A 23,562-nucleotide genomic window follows, 5' to 3' on the forward strand; every position below is an offset into this window, starting at 1 on the left:
GTGCACTGAAATCTCTTTTGGCTTCCTTGTTCTCTCCCGCTGATAAACAGAACGCTTCTGCAATATGAATATGTGATGTGTCGATCAAGGTGTTTGTTCCAGCGCTGGGAGAGGATTTGATCTTTCTTGGGGTTAAAGATTCATACAGACTCAAACACAACCTCTGGTACTATTAGCATCTCGAAGGAGGAGCATCTTTATCTGTCACTGCTAATGTGATGTTTGTGGTCCTGTGCACTTTTCAGTTGGTAGAGTTTGGCACTTGCAATGCCAGGTAACGTGGGTTTAATTCCCACTGGAGCCACTCATACGAGAAATGAACGCAGACATGTCTGTAAGTCGCTTCGGGTAAAAGTGTCTGCTAAATGGCATATGTTACGAATATATCTTTCTTCACACCTCTCTTCACTCTCATCTTCATTCCACAAGTCACTAATCAAACACCTGTCCTTTCTCCCTGTGACTATAATAAAAATAGACAATATATGTCAAAGAAAAGGTCTGTGCCATTCTTGCCTTCAACAAGTGCTGGAGTGAACTCTCGCCATGTGCCACTCTTTCTCCTTCACACCGGTATTCTCTCACTTATTCTCCTCCTCCTCTCCTCTCCTCTCCTCTCCTCTCCTCTCCTCTCCTCTCCTCTCCTCTCCTCTCCTCTCCTCTCCTCTCCTCTCCTCTCCTCTCCTCTCCTCTCCTCTCCTCTCCTCTCCTCTCCTCTCCTCTCCTCTCCTCTCCTCTCCTCTCCTCTCCTCTCCTCTCCTCTCCTCTCCCTCCCTGCCGTGTCCTTCCCCCCCAGCAAGCCCAGCTCAGAGTGATCATTAACAGTGAGAAGAGAATAGTATGACCGTTGCAGAGTTGAGCCTATTAAATATTCAATGCCTCCTTCATGCTAAAACTCCCTCTAATCGAAAACGAGGAAACCAATCCCACCTCAGCCGTTTCTGGGGCGCAGAGATGAAGCACGCTACTTTATTCAATTTTTATTCTATGGTTGAGGAGGAAAGGAGGGATAGTTGATATCTCATATGTCTTGCAGCATCTGAATGTTTTACCAGCAGTGGCTGGGTGCATCTACTGAATGCCAGGAGTGAATAAGCAGGCAGTGGCCAGTTGAGTCATATAGTGGAATGGCATGTAACAGGGAGTTTAAAAATTGCAATACACCACTCGCCAAAACATTTTGGGATTTCATGGTCCCCTTTCCTTCTTATAAATCTCCATGTCAACCGAGAGGATTTCAGAGAGTAATCTGCTTACAGACTGTACACCCAAACCAGCCTGAGGCAAGCTGAACATCACAGAGAACATTCACCGTATCATTTTTGTCCTCTGTGGCCTCTGTGTTTCTGAGCTTGGCGTCTGTTTACATTTGCCTTTGTTGTGAGGAGGTCCATTCACACACTGCTGTGTGTATGTGTCAATGCAGTTCTTGTGTGTGTGTGTGTGCGCGTGTGCGTGTGTGCATGTGTGTGCACTCACATGCATGTGACAGATAAATGAAACCTCATCTAAATCAAATCAAATGTTCTTCGTCATTCAACGTAAACAACAGGTGTGGACTAACAGTGAAATGCTGACCTACGGGTCCTTTCCCACAATGCAGAGAAAGAACAAGGATCAATTCTAGGAAAGGGAGAAGCGTAATAACAAAAGTGTTAAAAGATACAGCGACATCAGTACAAGCTGTAATGATGTCGCTGTCAGTCTTCGGTTGCCCCTGACGACTGTTCCCGTGGTCTCTGCGCTGGGTTTGTGTTTTGACATTCTGGACTCTGTGGGACCTGTTAGCCAATCCAAATATCAGACTGATGTTTGCGAAGACCAAAAGAGCTACTCCTGATTCAAATTACTCACTTCACCTGCGCCTGGGGCACTGCCATTTGACACACACACACGCACACACACACACACACAAAGCACACACGCTCCTGCTGCCCATAACCAGAGGGGGATGATGAACTATTGCGCTCCCCGATTCCCTCTCCTGACTTACAGGAGAAACGTTTGGCCTGAAATATAATACGAAATAATGAGTAACCGTCATACAGCCAAACATAATAGTGAAGGTCAGAAGATGGGCAGTGGAACAGGCCAGTGAGGACGTGAATAGTATCACCAAGTAGGGAGGCAACACAGAACATCAAGATGGGTAGTCGTCAGTGGGGCTGTTTTCAGAGAGGAAAAGAAGGGTGCAGAGCTCGAAGAGGCTTTAGGGGGTGTCAAACAGGGACACAGCGGGGGTAAGAGGAGCGGAGAGGAGAGGAGGAGATATGCTTGGAACAGGCTGTCATCTCAGGTAGAGAGGATGACACACTGAAGCTGCTCTGTTTGGCTGGTGGGGACATCCAGCTGGGATAGAATGTCCCTTTCTTCTGCTCTGTTTCTCCCCCCTCTCTCTCTCTCTCTCTGGGTGTGTATTGACCCCTCACCATGTGTGTTGTTTCAGGGCGTAAGCTGATTTCCCAGATGTTTACCTGCCGTGTTGTAGTCACAGTCCTGATCTCAGAACAGACCTTACTGTTATCACAACTAATGAATGCTGGGGCGCCTGCCGTGCTGTTGGCCATTCAGCTTCTCATAGAAGCTATATAATAACAGAAACTTTTTTTTTCTTTTTCTATTGGGTTAGATTATGTTGCCCTACCTGCTATAGCTTTTAGCATACCATACTCTCACTTGTGCACTTGACTGTCGTGCCCTTCCAATATCAAACCTATGGATCAAACGTTTTGCTGCAGGTTTAAACATGACGTTTGAACACACACTCTTCAGTTACCCTCAGGGCTGCCTGGGATTAAAGGCGCCAGTGGGAGAATAGTTGTTGATAATTAAAACGACAATTACCCACAACCTGTTTTAGTGACAGGGGTATTATTCACAGTGTTATTGCTATCAACCAACCAGTTAACCATTCTTATAACGACGTCTTTGAACAGTGTGCGCGGCCTGCCCACACTGTTCAAAGCCAATGACTACTAGGATGTGTGAATGTATCTCCGCATGATCATTTTTCTAACAGTGCAGAATAGCGGTTTGCTTTTCGGAGAGGTGATGGGGGAGAGAGAGAGCGAGAGAAAGACAGAGCTATAGAGTCAGTGCCAGAAAGCGAATCTTGCTCTGCAGCCAAAAGCACTTTGATTCATAATGCTGCAGGAGTTTCTTTCCTCCTCTCTGCCATCCATCATGCCACACAGATAATAGATGTGGTTATCACAAAACAAGACTCCCATTGTTGATACAAGTTTACCAACAAAAAAGATAACGGCATTCCACAAAGGTAAGCAAAATACCTAGTACTTTTTGGCGAGCCGGCTTCCATTTTCATCGAGTGACCTGATAAGTGCAATGGCAGCATTTACCATCTGGCCAAGAGGAGAAACCAGACCATAAAGAAGGCACGGCAGCGAGGCGAGAGAGATCCATTTTCTCACTATTGATCAGATCCCTACGCCCATTTGCAGTGATGCAGCGTCAGTGAGTGGGGGATATTGGGAAACTCCCTCTCGGCCACTCTCACAGAATTGTACACACCTTTTTTCATAAATGCTATCTTTTCCCTACCTAGATGGCAAACTAAAATGGTCATAACAATTCCAGTTAGTGCTCGTGAACCTAAAGCAGGCTTCACAGTCCTTCACCTAACAGTGTACATGTGGTAGGCTGATCATGAGTGGCGATCGCATGATGTGTTTCACACTTTTGGCTTAAATGTCCTCACATAGTTGAGTTAGAGGATCGTGGAACTACTGATGTCACTTAGCCAGGAGCATAAAACAGTTATTACAGAGCTGTGCCTGTAATGATTTCTATATAGATTTGAATGGACGCGTCAACGTCACTTATGAGACTATCTGTGTAGGGGAAAGAATGACCGTGTCCACCTCTTCCTCAGTAAGTCAACAGTGTTTTCAGTCACTGTTGCTAGCCACTAAAACACAGACATTAACACACCAGTGCGTCCTGATCTACGTGTTAATCACACACACGCGGCACACAGACACACACACACACGCGCATGTCACTCTAAACACATGAAAACGTGACCTGGCACCCTCATTTCCCATGCCGAGAGAGTAGTCTGTGAAGATGAGGACTGTTGGTAACGATGGACGAGAGGAACGAAAAAGAAATGAGAGGATGTCTAGGGTAGTGAGTCATGAATACCTCTCGTCGCACTTTGTTCCGCGTGCATGTGCTGGTGTACACGCCGGCGTACACGCGCGCAGGCTGTCTACTGCTTTTCGACACGAGTGACTGTGGGGTCTGTTTATTTCTTTATCTGTATCTATTTGCAATTGATTCACTCCCCCCTCACGGTCCACTGTGTCCCCTCTCTGGCACTCTACAACATCTCTCTAACACACAGGCTTACATATAGTACATACTGTACTACAAAACTCTACCAGGCTACAGATATGACATATTAACAATTTCATAGTCCTTCAGCTCAGGAATTAAGACTTGCATCAGCGACTTGGACTTGAACTCTACTGAATTGGTGCACAATGTCATAAAATGTTCTGAAAAAGAAGTCATTGCCGAAAGGAGAATATTCCCATTGTGAACGATTCAATTTTTTGAAGAGTTAAATCTGCCATTCCCGGGGTAGTTTAGTTCTTTCACATCAAGCTGCATTGTCATGGCAACATGACATGCAGCTCTGGCTCTGCAACAGAATGAGCTAAAGGAGGAGAGAGAGACCTGACACACCAGTCACTGATGACTTGACTGATACTCACTTGAGACTCATCCTATTGAGACTTGATTTGGACTTTGTTAAATGTGTCTCCTTGACAAGTCGCTCTCACCCAGACACCCACCCGTATAACATAGATCCAAGATCAATCACTTCTCCAATTCCACATACCATCAACCACTTCAAATCAATGATTCAGTCCTTCATCCAAACAAACAGTCCATTAACTCATCAAAACAGAAGAACTACAGTGACCCAGTCTTCTACTCTGCCTACTTAGCAAGCCACCACCATGTTACTGGTGGCTCTGAAAACACAAATTACCAAGGCAAGGCTGGCTTTAAACACTTGGCTGATGTTCTCACTTGCTTCACTGCAGGTTGTTAATCAGTATTTAAAAAGGGGAGGAGGAGGAAGAGGAGAGACGGAGGAGGGATGGCTTAAGGAATAACTGGGAGGAGTGGTGGTAGAGTGAAGGCTTTTGGAGCACTGTCTCTCGTGGGAACGTTCTTCTCCAGAGGTGATTAACTACTGTTGGTCTAGGGAGCCCAAGAGAGATACACACACAGCCAGAGGGAGAGGGGGAGAGATGGAGGGAGGGAGGGGAAGAGGGACAGTTAAAGGAGGAAAAGGATGCAACGGTTGGTTGCATGTGTGGGAGTAGGAATTGATCATGTGAACAAATATCAGATATACAATACAATATTTTTTTCGACTAAATGAGCACTGCACTGTTGGAGTACACAGTATTAATATCCGACAGTGAGTGCGGAATCGATACTTTTCTCCATTACACTTACAAAACGTTATTCTATAGCCTCCTGAAGAATTAAGGCAGCCCTTTATGTAAAGCTGTAGCATTTAATGTGACAATATGAAGGGCAAGGGACTGTTTGATTTATAGTTCCAAGGAGAGTCCGCCTCCCATTCCTCCCCGAGTCATACTGGAATAGTCCTGGACATAAAATATGTAGTATGTGTATTTGACCTGCATTGAAATCCAATATGTATTTTGAAGCATAGAGGTGCGAAAGAGCAGATCTTGAACACTCCAGACACTGGCCCCCTCTGAGCCTTTGCAGGAGCGGTGTGATTGGGAGAGAGGAGAGAGACGAAAGCTCCAGAGTTACAATCAGATGACATGACATTACATTGCTGCTGTTGTAGGGCCTCGTGCTGATCGGGTGCTTTTGTTCCCAACGGGAGATGAAATAAATCATTATTTTGTGAAAATAGCCTTCCTAATGAGATGGCGGATTTTAATGAGGTCACAAATTGTCTGCCATTTTGGTTTATTATTTTAATCTTGTGTGCGCGTTCAATTTGCTCTTATTTTCCTCTCGGTAGAGTTGGACGTCGGAGGGAGAACACAATGAAGGACTACACACACACACACACACACACATACACACATACACACAGGGACATTGCAATATAAGCCGTGTGGTCTGTGGACCGGGCACTGGGTGGGGTATTCTTTGATAGTGTAACAGACAGAAGGATTTGTATAAAATATCTGGGGATGTTGTTTCTGTATTTTTCTGACATGTTTATACTCCACACCAGTCATCAATACAAGTGACATTTGCCCCCGCACACTATACTGCCGAATCAAGGAGCAGCCTTCTCATATTCCATAACAATCACATGCATGCAATAACCTGATAAGGTTCCCAGACACAGTGGAGAAAAAAACAAATGACATTATGAGAGAAAAAAATATTTGCAACCATGGTGTTCTTCTCTATAAAATCAGAACTATGTCTTCTTCTCTCTCACTCTCTGTGTGAAATAAACAGTTGTGTGTTTCACTGCCTGGCTGTAGCTTGGATGTTTAAATTAACATAAACATCACGCACTCAGCCTCTGTCGGGAAAATAGCGTCTTTAACCCCGTAGGGGATGGAGTTGGTGATGGGGTTACGGGGGGGGGCGTGTGATAATGCAGTGGCGTGTGAAATGTGGAGCAGCGAGTCATATTTCTCCCAGACACTCAGCACTAGCTCTCAAATGCTGCCATATGGCCCCGATTAAACTCATTTATGAAAGTCCCCCCCCCCACACACACTGGATGCTGCTGCGTCTCCAAAGTGTTTGTCCTCTGCACTCAATTAGAAGAGTGTGTGTGTGCGTGTGTGTGTGTGTGCGCACGTTTTCCTCTTTAAAGGTTACCAGAGGGAGACACATGTACTAGTACCCTGAGGTTGTCTATGATGTTGCTGTTGCTAATATAGATGAAAGAATGGGCCGTCCCACTCACTCTCTTTAAACAGAGCCTGAGCTGTCCTCTCTAGACCACTAGAAGGAGAAGGCAGAACCAGCTGTGGTTCTGTCAGTATCAGACATAGCTGAAGGCTTCCTACAACAGACTGGGATGAAGATTAATGAACACAAACAGAAACGAAATAATGCTTCACATGAGGTACACATCAAGGCCCATTTCAAAGGCTGGCGTGAAAAAGCTTGTTTGTTGGTGGCAAATCAAATCAAATGTTATTAGTCACATGCAACAGGTGTAGACCTTACAGTGAAATGCTTACTAACGAGCCCTAACCAACAATGCAGTACAAATAAGAATAAGAAATAAAAGTAGCAAGTAATTAAAGAGCAGCAGTAAAATAACAATAGCGAGACTATGTACAGGCAGGTACCGGTACAGAGTCAATGTGCGGGGGCACCAGTTAGTCGAGGTAATTGAGGTAATATGTACATGTAGGTAGTGTTATTAAAGTGACTATGCATAGATGATAACAACAGAGAGTGGCAGGGGTGCAATTCAAATAGTCTGGGTAGCCATTTGATTAGATGTTCAGGAGTCTTATGGCTTGGGGGTAGAAGCTGTTTAGGAGCCTCTTGGACCTAGACTCGGCGCTCCTGTATCCTTGCCATGTGGTAGCAGAGAGAACAGTCTATGACTAGGGTGGCTGGAGTCTTTGACAATTTTTAGGGCCTTCCTCTGACACCGCCTGGTATAGAGGTCCTGGATGGCAGGAAGCTTTGCCCCAGTGATGTACTGGGCTGTATGCACTACCCTCTCTAGTGCCTTGCGGTCTTAGGCCGAGCAGTTACCATACCAGGCAGTGATGCAACCAGTCAGGTTGCTCTCAATGGTGCAGCTGTAGAACCTTTTGAGGATCTGAGGACCCATGCCAAATCTCTTCAGTCTCCTGCGGGGGAATGGGTTTTGTCGTGCCCTCTTCACGACTGTCTTGGTGTGCTTGGACCATGTTAGTTTGTTGGTGATGTGGACACCAAGGAACTTGAAGCTCTCAACCTGCTCCACTACAGCCCTGTCAATGAGAGTGGGGGCGTGCTCGGTCCTCTTTTTCCTGTAGTCCACAATCATCTCCTTTATCTTGATCACGTTGAGGGAGAGGTTGTTATCCTGGCACCACACGGCCAGGTCTCTGACCTCCTCCCTACAGGCTGACTCGTCGTTGTCGGTGATCAGGCCTCCCACTGTTGTGTCATCTGCAAACTTAATGATGGTGTTGGAGTCATGCCTGGCCGTGCAGTCATGAGGGAACAGGGAGTACAGGAGTGGACTAAGCACACACCACTGAGGGGCCCCTGTGTTGAGGATCAAAGTACTTCATGGCTACAGATGTGAGTGCTACAGGTCAGTAGTCATTTAGGCAGGTTACCTTAGTGTCCTTGGGCACAGGAAACTGTGGGGGTCTGCTTAAAACATGTTGGTATTACAGACTTGGACAGGGAGAGGTTGAAAATGTCAGTGAAGACACTTGCCAGTTGGTCAGCGCATGCTCGCAGTATACGACCTGTTTAAAGGTCTTGCTCACATTGGCTACTGAGAGCGTTAACACACAGTCATCCAGAATAGCTGGTGCTCTTGTGCATGCTTCAGTGTTGCTTGCCTCTAATCTAGCATAAAAGGCATGTAGCTCGTCTGGTAGGTACGCGTCACTGGGCAGCTCGCGTCTGGGTTTCCCTTTGTAGTCCGTAATGCTTTTCAAGCACAGCCACATCCGACGAGCGTCAGAGCCAGTGTAGTAGGATGCAATCTTAATCCTGTATTGATGCTTTGCTAGTTTGATGGTTCGTCGGAGGGCATAGTGCGATTTCTTATAAGTGTCCGGATTAGTGTCCCGCTCCATGAAAGCAGCAGCCCTAGCCTTTAGCTCGATGTTGCCTGTAATCCATTACTTCTGGTTGTGATATGTACATACAGTCACTGTGGGGACGACGTCGTCGGCACTGTCTGTGTGTTTGTTTTTGTGCTGTTTGTGTGTGTGTGTGTATATGTGTGTGTTTGTGTGTGTGCGTGCACGTGTCTGCCTGCATGCATGCTTGTGTGTGTGAGCAGACAGATACCTGTCAGTGCATGCCCTGGTGTCTGTCTTTTGTCCCCTGTCAGCATTATCACAGACGCTTATCAACTCAGCGGCACCAGTCTCTCTTTGGACAGATTCCTTTTTGAACACCCACTCATCCTCTGTCCAAACCCTCCCCAGGCCTCCCCTTCCCTCCCCTGCCTCCGCCAGCGCCACCATGTGATAGCACTCAGGGGCATCTTTTAAAGAACGTAAGCAGAGATGTATTGTGGGAGAACAGATCCATTATAGTACAATGCATTTACGCTGAAGGATGTAAATATGCGTACTCTTTTGTATGCCTAATGACTACATGTCTTTGAAATCTACCTGAGCCTGACTGAGAAGGGTGTTGCCCTATAATTATAACAGGGAGGTTGAAATTCTCCATTCTCAATCTCAATGCAAAGTACAGTACCAGTCAAAAGTTTGGACACACTTACTCATTCAAGGGGTTTTCTTTATTAGTACAATTTTCTACATTGAAGAATAATAGTGGACATCAAAACTGTGAAATAACACATATGGAATCATATAGTAACCAAAAAAGTGTTAAACAAACCAAAATATACACTGCTCAAAAATATCAAGGGAACACTTAAACAACACAATGTAACCCCAAGTCAATCACACTTCTGTGAAATCAAACTGTCCACTTAGGAAGCAACACTGATTGACAATAAATTTCACATGCTGTTGTGTAAATGGAACAGACAACAGGTGGAAATTATAAGCAATTAGCAAGACACCCCCAATAAAGGAGTGGTTTTGCAGGTGGTGACCACAGACCACTTCTCAGTTCCTGTCCTTCCTGGCTGATGTTTTGGTCACTTTTGAATACTGGCGGTGCTTTCACTCTAGTGGTAGCATGAGACGGAGTCTACAACCCACACAAGTGGCTAGGGTAGTGCAGCTCATCCAGGATGGTACATCAATGCGAGCTGTGGCAAGAAGGTTTGCTGTGTCTGTCAGCGTAGTGTCCAGAGCATGGAGGCGCTACCAGGAGACAGGCCAGTACATCAGGAGACATGGAGGAGGCCGTAGGAGGGCAACAACCCAGCAGCAGGACCGCTACCTCCGCCTTTGTGCAATGAGGAGCAGGAGGAGCACTGCCAGAGCCCTGCAAATGTGCATGTGTCTGCTCAAACGGTCAGAAACAGACTCCATGAGGGTGGTATGAGGGCCCGACGTCCACAGGTGGGGGTTGTGCTTACAGCCCAACACCGTGCAGGACGTTTGGCATTTGCCAGAGAACACCAAGATTGGAAAATTCGCCACTGGCGCTCTGTGCTCTTCACAGATGAAAGCAGGTTCACACTGAGCACAAGTGACAGACGTGACAGTCTGAAGACGCCGTGGGGAACGTTCTGCTGCCTGCAACATCCTCCAGCATGACCGGTTTGGTGGTGGGTCAGTCATGGTGTGGGGTGGCATTTCTTTGGGGGGCCGCACAACCCTCCATGTGCTCACCAGAGGTAGCCTGACTGCCATTAGGTACCGAGATGAGATCCTCAGACCCCTTGTGAGACCATATGCAGGTGCGGTTGGCCCTGGGTTCCTCCTAATGCAAGACAATGCTAGACCTCATGTGGCTGGAGTGTGTCAGCAGTTCCTGCAAGAGGAAGGCATTGATGCTATGGACTGGCCCGCCCGTTCCCCAGACCTAAATCCAATTGAGCACATCTGGGACATCATGTCTCGCTCCATCCACCAACGCCACGTTGCACCACAGACTGTCCAGGAGTTGGCGTATGCTTTAGTCCAGGTCTGGGAGGAGATCCCTCAGGAGACCATCCGTCACCTCATCAGGAGCATGCCCAGGCGTTGTAGGGAGGTCATACAGGCACGTGGAGGCCACACACACTACTGAGCCTCATTTGGACTTGTTTTAAGGACATTACATCAAAGTTGGATCAGCCTGTAGTGTGGTTTTCCACTTTAATTTTGAGTGTGACTCCAAATCCAGACCGCCATGGGTTGATAAATTTGATTTCCATTGATAATTTTTGTGTGATTTTGTTGTCAGCACATTCAACTGTGTAAAGAAAAAGTATTTAATAAGAATATTTCATTAATTCAGATCTAGGATGTGTTATTTTAGTGTTCCCAGCTTTGCACACTCTTGCCATTCTCCCAACCAGCTTAATTTGGAATGCTTTTCAAACAGTCTTGAAGGAGTTCCCACATATGTTGAGCACTTGTTGGCTGCTTTTCCTTCACTCTGAGATCCTACTCATCCCAAACCATCTCAATTGGGTTGAGGTAGGGTGATTGTGGAGGCCAGGTCATCTGATGCAGCATCACTCTCCTTCTTGGTCAATTCGCCCTTACACAGCCTGGAGGTATCCTCTGTCATTGTCCTGTTGAAAAACAAATGATAGTCCCACTAAGTGCAAACCAGATGGGATGGTGTATCGATGTAGAATGCTGTGGTAGCCATGCTGGTTAAGTGTGCCTTGAATTCTAAATAAATCACAGACAGTGTCACCAGCAAAGCACCCCATACCATCACACCTCCTCCTCCATGCTTCACGGTGGGAACCACACATGCGGAGATCATCTGTTCGCGTACTCTGCGTCTCACAGTAGTTGGAACAAAAAATCTCTAATTTGGACTCATCAGACCAAAGGACAGATTTCCACCAGTCTAATATCCATTGCGCATGTTTCTTGGCCCAAGCAAGTCTCTTCTTCTTATTGGTGTCCTTTAGTAGTGGTTTCTTTGCAGCAATTTGACCATGAAGGCCTGATTCACTCAGTCTCCTCTGAGCAGTTTATGTTGAGATGTGTCTGTTACTTGAACTCTTTGAAGCATTTGCAATTTCTGAGGCTGGTAACTCTATTCTTTTTTTTTACCTGCTTTTCTCCCCAATTGGTAGTAGTTACTGTCTTGTCTCATCGCTGCAACTCCCGTACGGACTCGGGAGAGGCAAAGGTCGAGAGCCATGAGTCCTCCGAAACACAACCCAACCAAGCCACACTGCATCTTGACACAACACACATCCAACCCAGAAGCTAGCTGCACCAATGTGTCGGAGGAAACACCATACACCTAGCGACCTGGTCAGCGTGCACTGCGCCCAGCCCGCCACAGGAGTCACTAGTGCACAATGAGACAAGGATATCCCTGCTGGCCAAACACTCCCTAACCCGGACGACGCTGGGCCAATTGTGGGCCAAACATTTTTTTGTTTCTACATGATTCCATGTGTTATTTCATAGTTTTGATGTCTTCATTACTATTCTACAATGTAGAAACTAGTCAAAAATAAAGAAAATCCCTTGAATGAGTAGGTGTGTCCAAACTTTTGGCTGGTACTGAAAACAACAGACTTGGACTGTTTGATCAAGCAATGTTGCATACATCTCTTTTGTTGTTGTTCTGGATTAACGAGCCCTGAGCTCTAATAGGCACGGTGTTGGTAGTTTGGCACAGAAATATGCACATAATACCACTTTTGTTTGTTCGTGTTGAAATCTTCCCTGACTGCATTTATGCCTCTGAAAATCAATGCAGAGGAGCCACTTAAAACTGTTGAGACACTACTCTAGTAAGAGAAACCACCATTATGTAAGACACTCAACAGAGCGAGACTAAGAGGTTGAGTCCACAATGGGAAATGTGTTCAAGAGGTCACCAGAGGACACCGTTCAGTGTGTTCGGGACAGGACAGGATGGGTATGGGGGGGGGGGGGGGGGGTCATTCCATCACCAGCAGCGAGGCCTGTTTCCTCTGAGCTCGTGAGACTCTGCTGCTTTGTTGCACATCACTTCCTGCGCCTCTCTGTTGTCAGGATGGACGCCAGGCAGGAGGAGGGGTGGGGGGTTAAAGTTTCCAGTGTCATCACTTTTCTGTTGCGCTCTAACCTTGGATCGCTTAACACCTACAAAAAGTCAGGAACCCCCTCCTCAAACCAAGCAAAATATTTCTACCCCCCTCTTCCTCCTCCTATTTCCCCGTACCTCTATTACAGGAACAGACCTTTCACAGATAAACTGTGGTCTGACACAGTATGATGCACATACAAACACAAGTGTTAAATTGCCTCCACCACAAGCCTGGTTTCTTTGTTTAACTGTATGTTCTAGTGAGTCAGATGTTTGTCTTTGACTGGAGAGGTATCATCTATATCTGTTTATCCTTACTGTCTGTAATGGATATGAATCACCAGCATCTTCCTGTGTTTATCAGCACTCTGCTCCTCTCTCATTTGTCTCTGCCTATCTCTACTTTCAGTCTGTCCATCCGACTGCAGCTGTTCAGCTCCAATCACCCCTGTTCAGTCTCCTGCAAGAGCAGAAAGACCCGTTCTGTGCAGCTTGACCGTCCTTAGCGTGCATACAAGTATGTGAATCTCTATGGTTTGTTTGGGTGTGCAGCCTACATGTAATTCACCTGAAATATCCTTGCTGCCCACAAAGGACTATGCCTAGTGAAACAGCTCAGGTGTACCTGTCTTGACGACCTGTCAGTATCCTATAATTATTTAGCATTTCTATGATAATATTCTCACCTGATTCACCAAGAGATTGATTACCCTTCATAGTGACTGATGAGGATCTCCTCAGCTGGTACAGTGCAGTGGAGCATTGCCAGCATGAGCATTTACAATACAGTAGCAACACCAGCGAGCTGGTCCAACAATAATCCATCACTTCCGTCATAAGTGGTACAGCCCCCCTGGGTCTCCCCGGGTTGACCCCTTTAAAACTTTCTAGTAGTGCCCCGGCGAAGTGGGGAGTTAACGGCTGCCGGTCACAATTACACACTAGTGGCGGTCACACCCACATTGTCTTCTGTGATGATATTTGAGTAAGGATACGACGTGTGATAGATGGTGAAACAGTCAGCCTTTGAACTACATAGGCAGGTAGCCTAGTGGTTAGAGCTTTGGACTGGTAACCGGAAGGTTGCAAGATCGAATCCCTGAGCCGACAAGGTAAAAATATTTTGTTCTACCCCTGAGCAAGGCAGTTCATCCACTGTTCCTTGGCTGCCTTGAAAATAAGAATTTGTTCTTAACTGACTTGCTTAGTCAAATGTAAATAGAGGACTGCTGGTGATATCATTGGTGCATAAAGGCAATGCAAATACATCACTTTTTATATTCGGGTTCATCTCATCACTTTGTGACAGGTAATATTCCGACTTAATATCCTGTAAACTATATGATACATTTGCTGTACTAAATTTGCACAGAGCACACAGCACACACCACGAACTTGGTAGGCCTATATCGAAACACGCAGATTAGGCTACATGCTAAATATTTGAAGATGCTTAAAATCTTTGCATTTCCGAGAAAGATGTATCAAATATGGTAAAATGCTGCTCTCACTGTGAATGAGTACCCAATTGGAAAGTATGAATAAATGATATGTGCACAGCTCTTTGAGTTTTACGGTAAAAGGGTGGCTGCTGAAACGTGGCTGGCTGAAATTGTGTCTATTTTGTTGGCGGCTCTGATCCGCTCCGTACAGCCCTATACAGTCATTGGTACAGCTCTGAGCAGCGCCAGTCGGACTGGACAGAAGAGATCGCCGCCAGTTCTCCGTGCAGAGCGAATCACCTCGGCGCGTTCGTCACAAATAAAAGCACACAGCCAGAAGGCAGCCTATTCTACGTCGATTCATGGAATTATTGTCAGGTGGCGTAGGTTGCATTTATTACCAATTCAGTTCGATAGTTGTGGCTTCTACCCATCCTGCCTGAAGGTCACAAGCGGAGCTGCTCAGCACCGACCGCCGCGCCCCTTCAGGACTTCGTCACCCAGGTAAATGTTTTGGAGCGTTAAATCGATTAACATGGTGTACATTGTGTGTATAACACGGTGTACATTATGTGTATATTGAGCAATTGTTTTGAGGTGCTGCTTTTACTAAGTTGCATTGCTTGCAACATGGATGATATTAGATTATTCTATAATGCTATTTTGTTTTAAAGCCTACTGCAACTAGAAAGTATAGCCTATGTCAGCTTGTTTTAATTATGCATATTTGGGGAAAGTATGCTTGTTATTGTAAATGTATTTGTATATATATATATATACGTTTTTTACCATTATCCATCTCCAATCGCCAATTGTAGACTGCATAAACCCCACATTATTTTGCCTAGGCTACATGTAAATAAGACTAACTGAATTTCCTCTTAGCATAATCAAGATTATATGGCTATTTTTTTAACTATTGGCTATATACATTTATAGCATAAATAGTTGACGGGTATGGCTTTGGGCTGATAGTTTATATTCTCTACATCGGATAAGACCTATTGATTGAGAGTGGGCGATTGGCAGTAAGCAATGTAAAAAGAAAACGTGTGCGGAGAGAGAGAGAGAGAGAGAAAGAGATATGTCACATGAATATTTTACACACATTATAGGTGTATATTTATATGAAATAATGAGGGGTATTGCATAAATGCAATTCATTTATAACAGATCTAAATCATTCAGATTGAATTACTGTAGCCTACATGTGAAATTAAGAAAATCATGGGGCCTGTTATAATATTTGGGGGGAAAAAAGACTTAAAAGTAGGCCTATCTAGATTGGTGACATTTAGCAAATTCCACTAAAGGTGTAATTCCACAACAATGTGGAATTGCCTGGCACCTTGTAAATCCCAAGACAATTAGCCTAATTCAATTGAAATAGTACCTTTAGTTGTATTTTTTTCTTGCAGATCAACGAGCATGTTTCACCCAGCTAATGATGTCTGCTCTTATCTCGCTGATCATAAACAAGTCATCCAGAGCGCATAATAAATTAGCTTGATAAATCTGTTCAACAGAATGCTAAATCTCTGGCACGAGTGAGGTCCACAGTGGATGTTTCCTGCAGTAGTAATCTTTGGTAAACCGCTTTGAGATATAGATGACAGTATGAAAACTCATTAACCTGTGGCCGGAAAATCAAATGATTCTCTTTCGATTGTTCTATAGGCTTAGTGGGTGTAAACATTGTATTGTATTGCGACTGCGTGTGGCGCTAATGAACAATGACCATGTATGTTATAGGAAAATAGAAATCATGCAGTATAGTTCTACGAGAAGCTGTGGAGATGAGAGGCAACATGTCAGACATGGCCTTGTCAAATTGCCTTGCAGAGTTGACTTGCGTCCTATGCGAGGTTCCAGGGACCGTGCCTTGTCTCTGTGCGCACACAGCTGTTTGTTGTAACACACACAGCGGGTCGCTGTCGGGGTTTGTTTGCATCATAGCTGAACTCCCGCAGGGAGAGTGATTATTGATGTGTTATGAATGATGCGGAGACATGATTATATTACCATTTTTGTATATCCTACTGTACTGCTTATGATTTGTTTGTGTGCGCGTGTGTGCATGTGTGCGTGGCTCAGCTGTCAGGTATAGAGACAGACTGTTTTTTCCAACGCTAACCCGGTGTGACCCCAGCTCTATTGGAACCACACTAAATAATAGTTCGATTTAGAGAAGATCGACAATGAGGAGAGAATTCAAAACAATTCACCGTTAGCAGCGCTGCCGCAGAGACAAAGAGCACTTTCTCTTCCGGCTGCCTTACACTGAATGATTCTAGCCAATTCTAGGCCTTGGCTGCCTGGCACAAATTGCATGCCAACCGGCGATGTCTTCAAGTGGGCGTCAATGGACAGGTCCGTGTTCATTGATTCATGTAACCACAACCCTTAACATGATATGGTCTCTCTGACTCACCTCCCTCTCTCTTTCTGTCTCTCTCTCGTTGGTGTTTAACAGAGCTGGGTGTGTGTATATTAGAGTATGGCAGGTCCAGTGTCAGTGGTTCAGGGGGTTATTTTACATTGACGTCTGCGGTACTTTACGGTGAAATGTCATCACTTTGTTTCCTACTGTCTGCTGTTATTACAGACAGTCAAACATGCAAATAAACTCAGACAGTGTGGGCTCTGGGTATAGCCAGTTAGCTCCCTCTGAACACACACGCACACGCATACACACACACACACACACAGACCGGATTGGGTTCTGGGAGATTGCAGGAATAAAAAGGAGGCACATCTGTGCTGTCCTCCCACTCCAACGGTCCATGTTTGCCCCCCCTGGTCTTTTGGCAGAGGTGGTCATGTTGTGTGTCTGTGTTGGTGTGTATGCTGGCAGAGATAGCTTAGTAGCGTTTAGTAGCGTTCTGTATGATCAATATGCTCCTGTCTTACTGTGAAATGAGTCAGAAAGGGCAATGTGGAGCCGGACTGCTGCTGTTGCTATGGGGGAAGAAGGGTACTCAGTTTCCATCAAGGGAAACAATGACTTGTGTGTCAATGTCACCACGGCCTGTGCTGTTTTCTGGGCGCTTTGGGCTGCTTTTTCTCCACATACATTATCTGTGTAATATGTTTGTGTGGACATGCGTGTGGGTATGAAAGAAAAAGGTATTGTCTTTTTCTGTTCCTCTTTGTGTTGTTTTGGAAATATCTATGTGGGTGTGAGAGAGAGAGAGAGAATTTACTGTAAAGGACCACATAAATCATTCAGAGCGATGTGCTGTGCAATGAGGGCGGTGCAAGAGCTAAGATATGTGTTTTACATGTAGGTTAGAGTGCATGCCATACTATTTTAAAAAACAACAACATTATTTCACCTTTATTTAACCAGGTAGGCCAGTTGAGAACAAGTTCTCATTTACAACTGCGACCTGGCCAAGATAAAGCAAAGCAGTGTGACACAAACAACAACACAGAGTTACACATGGAATAAACAAACATACAGTCAATAACACAATAGAAAAGTATATATACAGTGAGTGCAAATGAGGTAAGATAAGGGAGATAAGGCAATAAATAGCCCATAGTGGCAAAATAATTACAATTTAGCAATTAAACACTGGAGTGATAGATGTGCAGAAGATTAATGTGCAAGTAGAGATACTGGGGTGCAAAGGACCCAAAAAATAAATAACAGTATGGGGATGAGATAGTTCGATGGGCTGTTTACAGTGGGGCTATGTACAGGTGCAGTGATCTGTGAGCTGCTCTGACAGCTGTGCTTAAAGTTAGAGAGGGAGATATGAGTCACCAGCTTCAGTGATTTTTGCAATTTGTTCCAGTCATTGGCAGCAGAGAACTGGAAGGAAAGGCGGCCAAAGGAGGAATTGGCTTTGGGGGTGACCAGTGAAATACACCTGCTGGAGCGCGTGCTACGGGTGGGTGTTGCTATGGTGACCAGTGACCTGAGATAAGGGGGGGCTTTACCTAGCAAAGACTTATAGATGACCTGGAGCCAGTGGGTTTGGCGAATAATATGAAGTGAGGGCCAGCCAACGAGAGCGTACAGGTCGCAGTGGTGGGTACTATATGGGGCTTTGGTGACAAAATGGATGGCACTGTGATAGACTGCATCCAATTTGCTGAGTAGAGTGTTGGAGGCTATTTTGTAAATGACATCTCCGAAGTCAAGGATAGGTAGGATAGTCAGATTTACGAGGGTATGTTTGGCAGCATGAGTGAAGGAGGTTTTGTTGCGAAATAGGAAGCCGATTTCTAGATTTAATTTTGGATTGGAGATGCTTAATGCGAGTCTGGAAGGAGAGTTTACAATCTAACCAGACACCTAGGTATCTGTAGTTGTCCACATATTCTAAGTCAGAACCGTCCAGAGTAGTGATGCTGGACGGGCGGGCAGGTCCTGGCAGCGATTGGTTGAAGAGCATGCATTTAGTTTTACTTGCATTTAAGAGCAGTTGGAGGCCACGGAAGGAGTGTTGTATGGCATTGAAGCTCGTCTGGAGGTTAGTTAACACCGTGTCCAAAGAAGGGCCATAAGTATACAGAATGGTATCGTCTGCATAGAGGTGGATCAGAGAATCACCAGCAGCAAGAGCGACATCATTGATGTATACAGAGAAATGAGTTGGCCCGAGAATTTAACCCTGTGGCACCCCCATAGAGACTCCCAGAGGTCCGGACAACAGGCCCTCCAATTTGACACACTGAACTCTATCTGAGAAGTAGTTAGTGAACCAGGCGAGGCAGTAATTTGAGAAACCAAGGCTGTTGAGTCTGCCTATAAGAATGTGGTGATTGACAGAGTCGAAAGCCTTGGCCAGGTCGATGAATACAGCTGCAACGTAGTCTCTTATCGATGGCGGTTATGATATCTGGAACCGTTTGGGTCTAGAGTTTCTCCCCCTTTGAAGAGGGGGATGACCGTGGCAGCTTTCCAATCTTTGGGGATCTCAGACGTTACGAAAGAGATATGGGGGTATGTGTGGCAGTAACCAGCACCTGGAGACAAACAGAGGGAGATGGATGGAGGTTGAGAACGATGGGGATGCATAGAGTAGGATGATAGATGGGTGGAGGTTGAGAACGATGGGGATGCATAGAGTAGGATGATAGATAGGTGGAGGTTGAGAACGATGGGGATGCATAGAGTAGGATGATAGATGGGTGGAGGTTGAGAACGATGGGGATGCATAGAGTGGGATGATAGATGGGTGGAGGTTGAGAACGAGGGGGATGCATAGAGTTGGATGATAGATGGATGCGGATAATTGTTTTGCCATAAAGTGCCCCCTTCCCCTTCCTGATATGAAAGTCATCTGTTTGAATACAACACCCCTTCACCCCCAATATGAGCTACCATACCAACCCTTTCACATGCATGCACAGATATGATCAACATTCAAATAGACTGCCAGCCACTTGAGGACGGACATACAGAGATATACTGTAGACTGACCGACAGTGTTTGTGCAGTATGTTTCCAGTGGAGACTAGCTGACTTTCTGTTCACTGTTGCTGCTGCTGCTGCTGCATCTGGGGACTGGGGCTGGGAGAGAGCAGGGCATTGTGGGAGTAGTCTGGTTCTGGTTGGTTGGCTCTGGCTCAGTCTCCAGCAGGCAGCCAGGGCCCAGCCCCACTCTGACAGCAGAAAGAGAGAGAGAGTGAGGGAAGGAGAAAGAGAGGGCCTGTAATTAGCACCAGGGGCTGGCTGCCACATTCCACGTCTGTAAATGACAGAGTGTAGTGGCCTTCCTACCTGCCTGCCTGTCTGTCTGCTGAACCGATAGAGCGTCCAGCTCTCTGCCATACGACCCTGTCTTTCCCTTCTCTGCCCTCGACTAGCTGAGCCTATCCAGACCCCCCCCCCCCCCCCTCCCCCCATCTCTCTCTCTCTTTCATTTCAATTCAATTTTAGGGGCTTTATTGGCATGGGAAACATCTCTTTCAATTCAATTCAAGGGGCTTTATTGGCATGAGAAACGTGTTAGCATTGCCAAAGCAAGTGAGGTAGATAATATACAAAAGTGAAATAAACAATAAAAATGAACAGTAAACATTTAACATACAGATGTTTCAAAATAATAAAGACATTACAAATGCCATTTTATCTATTTATACAGTGTTGTAAGAATGTACAAATGGTTAAAGTACACAAGGGAAAATAAATAAGCATAAATATGGGTTGTATTTACAATGGTGTTTGTTCTTCACTGGTTGCCCTTTTCTTGTGGCAACAGGTCACAAATCTTGCTGCTGTGATGGCACACTGGTATTTCACCCAGTAGATATGGGAGTTTTTCAAAATAGGGTTTGTTTTCGAATTCTTTGTGGATCTGTGTAGTCTGAGGGAAATATGTGTCTCTAATATGCTCATACATTGGGCAGGAGGTTAGGAAGTGCAGCTCAGTTTCCACCTCATTTTGTGGGCAGTGTGCACATAGCCTGTCTTCTGTTGAGAGCCATGTCTGCCTACGGCGGCCTTTCTCAATAGCAAGGCTATGTTCACTGAGTCTGTACATAGTCAAAGCTTTCCTTAAGTTTAGGTCAGTCACAGTGGTCAGGTAGTCTGCTACTGTGTACTCTCTGTTTAGGGCAAAATAGCATTCTAGTTTGCTCTGTTTTTTTGTTAATTCTTTCCAATGTGTCAAGTAATTATCTTTTTGTTTTCTCATGATTTGCTTGGGTCTAATTGTTCTGCTGTCCTGGGGCTCTGTAGGGTGTGTTTGTGTTTGTGAACAGAGCCCCAGGACCAGCTTGCTTAGGAGACTCTTCTCCAGGTTCATCTCTCTATAGGTGATGGCTTTGTTATGGAAGGTTTGGGAATCGCTTCCTTTTAGGTGGTTGTAGAATTGAACGTCTCTTCTCTGGATGTTGATAATTAGCGGGTATCGGCCTAATTCTGCATTATTTGGTGTTCTACGTTGTACACGGAGGGGTATTTTTGCAGAATTCTGCATGCAGAGTCTCAATTTGGTGTTTGTCCCATTTTGTGAAATCTTGGTTGGTGAGCGGACCTCAGACCTCACAACCATAAAGGGCAATGGGCTCTATGACTGATTCAAATATTTTTGGTATGTTGAATTTTATGTTCCTGTTGATGGCATAGAATGCCCTTCTTGCCTTGTATCTCAGATCGTTCACAGCTTTGTGGAAGTTACCTGTGGCGCTGATGTTTAGGCCAAGGTATGTATAGTTTTTTGTGTGCTCTAGGGCAATGGTGTCTAGATGTAATTTGGATTTGTGGTCCTGGTGACTGGACCTTTTTTTTGGAACACCATTATTTTAGTCTTACTGAGATTTACTGTCAGGGCCCAGGTCTGGCAGAATCTGTGCAGAATATCTAGGTGCTGCTGTAGGCCCTCCTTGGTTGGTGACAGAAGCACCAGGTCATCAGCAAACAGTAGACATTTGACTTCAGATTCTAGTAGGGTGAGGCCGGGTGCTGCAGACCTTTCTAGTGCCCGCGCCAATTCGTTGATATATATGTTGAAGCGGGTGGGGCTTAAGCTGCATCCCTGTCTCACCCCACGGCCCTGTGGGAAGAAATGTGTGTGTTTTTGCCTATTTTAACCGCACACTTGTTGTTTGTGTACATGGATTTTATAATGTTGTGTGTTTTACCCCCAACACCACTTTCCATCAATTTGTATAGCAGACCCTCATGCCAAATTGAGTCAAAGACTTTTTTGAAATCAACAAAACATGAGAAGACTTTGCCTTTGTTTTGGTTTGTTTGGTTGTCAATTAGGGTGTGCAGGGTGAATACATGGTCTGTTGTACGGTAATTTGGTAAAAAGCCAATTTGACATTTGCTCAGTACATTGTTTTCATTGAGGAAATGTACGAGTCTGCTGTTAATGATAATGCAGAGGATTTTCCCAAGGTTGCTGTTGACGCATATCCCACGGTAGTTATTGGGGTCAAATCTGTCTCCACTTTTGTGGATTGGGGTGATCAGTCCTTGGTTCCAAATGTTGGGGAAGATGCCAGAGCTAAGGATGATGTTAACTTCTTGGATATAGGGGGCGCTCTTTTAATTTATGGATAAAAAAACGTGCCCGTTTTAAGCGCAATATTTTGTCACGAAAAGATGCTCGACTATGCATATAATTGGCAGCTTTGGAAAGAAAACATTCTAAGGTTTCCAAAACTGCAAAGATATTATCTGTGAGTGCCACAGAACTCATGCTACAGGCGAAACCAAGATGAAACTTCAACCAGGAAATGGGCAGAATTTTTGAGGCTCTGTTTTCCATTGTCTCCATATATGGCTGTGAATGCGCCAGGAATGAGCCTGCCCTGTCTATCGTTTCTCCAAGGTGTCTGCAGCATTGTGACGTATTTGTAGGCATATCATTGGAAGATTGGCCATAAGAGACTACATTTACCAGGGGTCCGCCCGATGTCCTTTGTCTAAATTGGTGCGTAATCTACAAGCTGCACGCAGTCATCCAGTGATCGAGAGGAGAGAGGAGGCTTTCAACGAATGATATATCATGAAGAGGTATGTGAAAAACACCTTGAGGATTGATTCTAAACAACGTTTACCATGTTTCAGTTGATATTATGGAGTAAAAAAAAAAAAAGTTCGGCGTTTTGATGACTGATTTTTCAGACTGAGCATTTGCTATCTAACTGAGAGTCTCCTCATTGAAAACATCTGAAGTTCTTCAAAGGTAAATGATTTTATTTGAATGATTTTCAGTTTTTTGTGAAAATGTTGCCTGCTGATGCTAACGCTAAATGCTATGCTAGCTGCGCTAGCTGTTACACAAATGCTTGTTTTGCTATGGTTGAGAAGCATATTTTGAAAATCTGAGATGACAGTGTTGTTAACAAAAGGCTAAGCTTGAGAGCTAGCATATTAATTTCATTTCATTTGCGATTTTCATGAATAGTTAACGTTGCGTTATGGTAATGAGCTTGAGGCTGTATTCACGATCCCGGATCCGGGATGGCTCGACGCAAGAACTTAAAGAGTTTTAGTATAGCCAATTGGAATTTGTTGTCTGTATATTTTATAATTTCATTAAGGATACCATCAACACCACATGCCTTTTTTGGGTTGGAGGGTTTTTATTTTGTCCTGCCCTGTCCTGTCCTGTCTTGTCTCTCTCTCTCTGCACGTGTGTGTGTCCCTCTTGTTACAGTGCCTTGCGAAAGTATTCGGCCCCCTTGAACTTTGCGACCTTTTGCCACATTTCAGGCTTCAAACATAAAGATATAAAACTGTATTTTTTTGTGAAGAATCAACAACAAGTGGGACACAATCATGAAGTGGAACGAC

At 45.0% G+C, this 23,562-nt stretch overlaps 1 protein-coding gene across 1 annotated transcript in view; it reads left to right on the plus strand.

Annotated features, from left to right (window-relative positions):
- Positions 1–14,531: 14,531 nt before the first annotated feature.
- LOC109886024 (docking protein 4) overlaps positions 14,532–23,562 on the plus strand; it is a 50,923-nt gene continuing 41,892 nt past the window's right edge. Inside the window, exon 1 of the mRNA XM_020477785.2 lies at positions 14,532–14,801. The gene's annotated coding sequence lies outside the window, so the exon portion shown is untranslated. The remainder of the gene's footprint in view (positions 14,802–23,562) is intronic.

This window comes from Oncorhynchus kisutch, linkage group LG3 (assembly GCF_002021735.2).
Source record: "Oncorhynchus kisutch isolate 150728-3 linkage group LG3, Okis_V2, whole genome shotgun sequence".
Classification (NCBI taxonomy): Eukaryota; Metazoa; Chordata; class Actinopteri; order Salmoniformes; family Salmonidae; genus Oncorhynchus; species Oncorhynchus kisutch.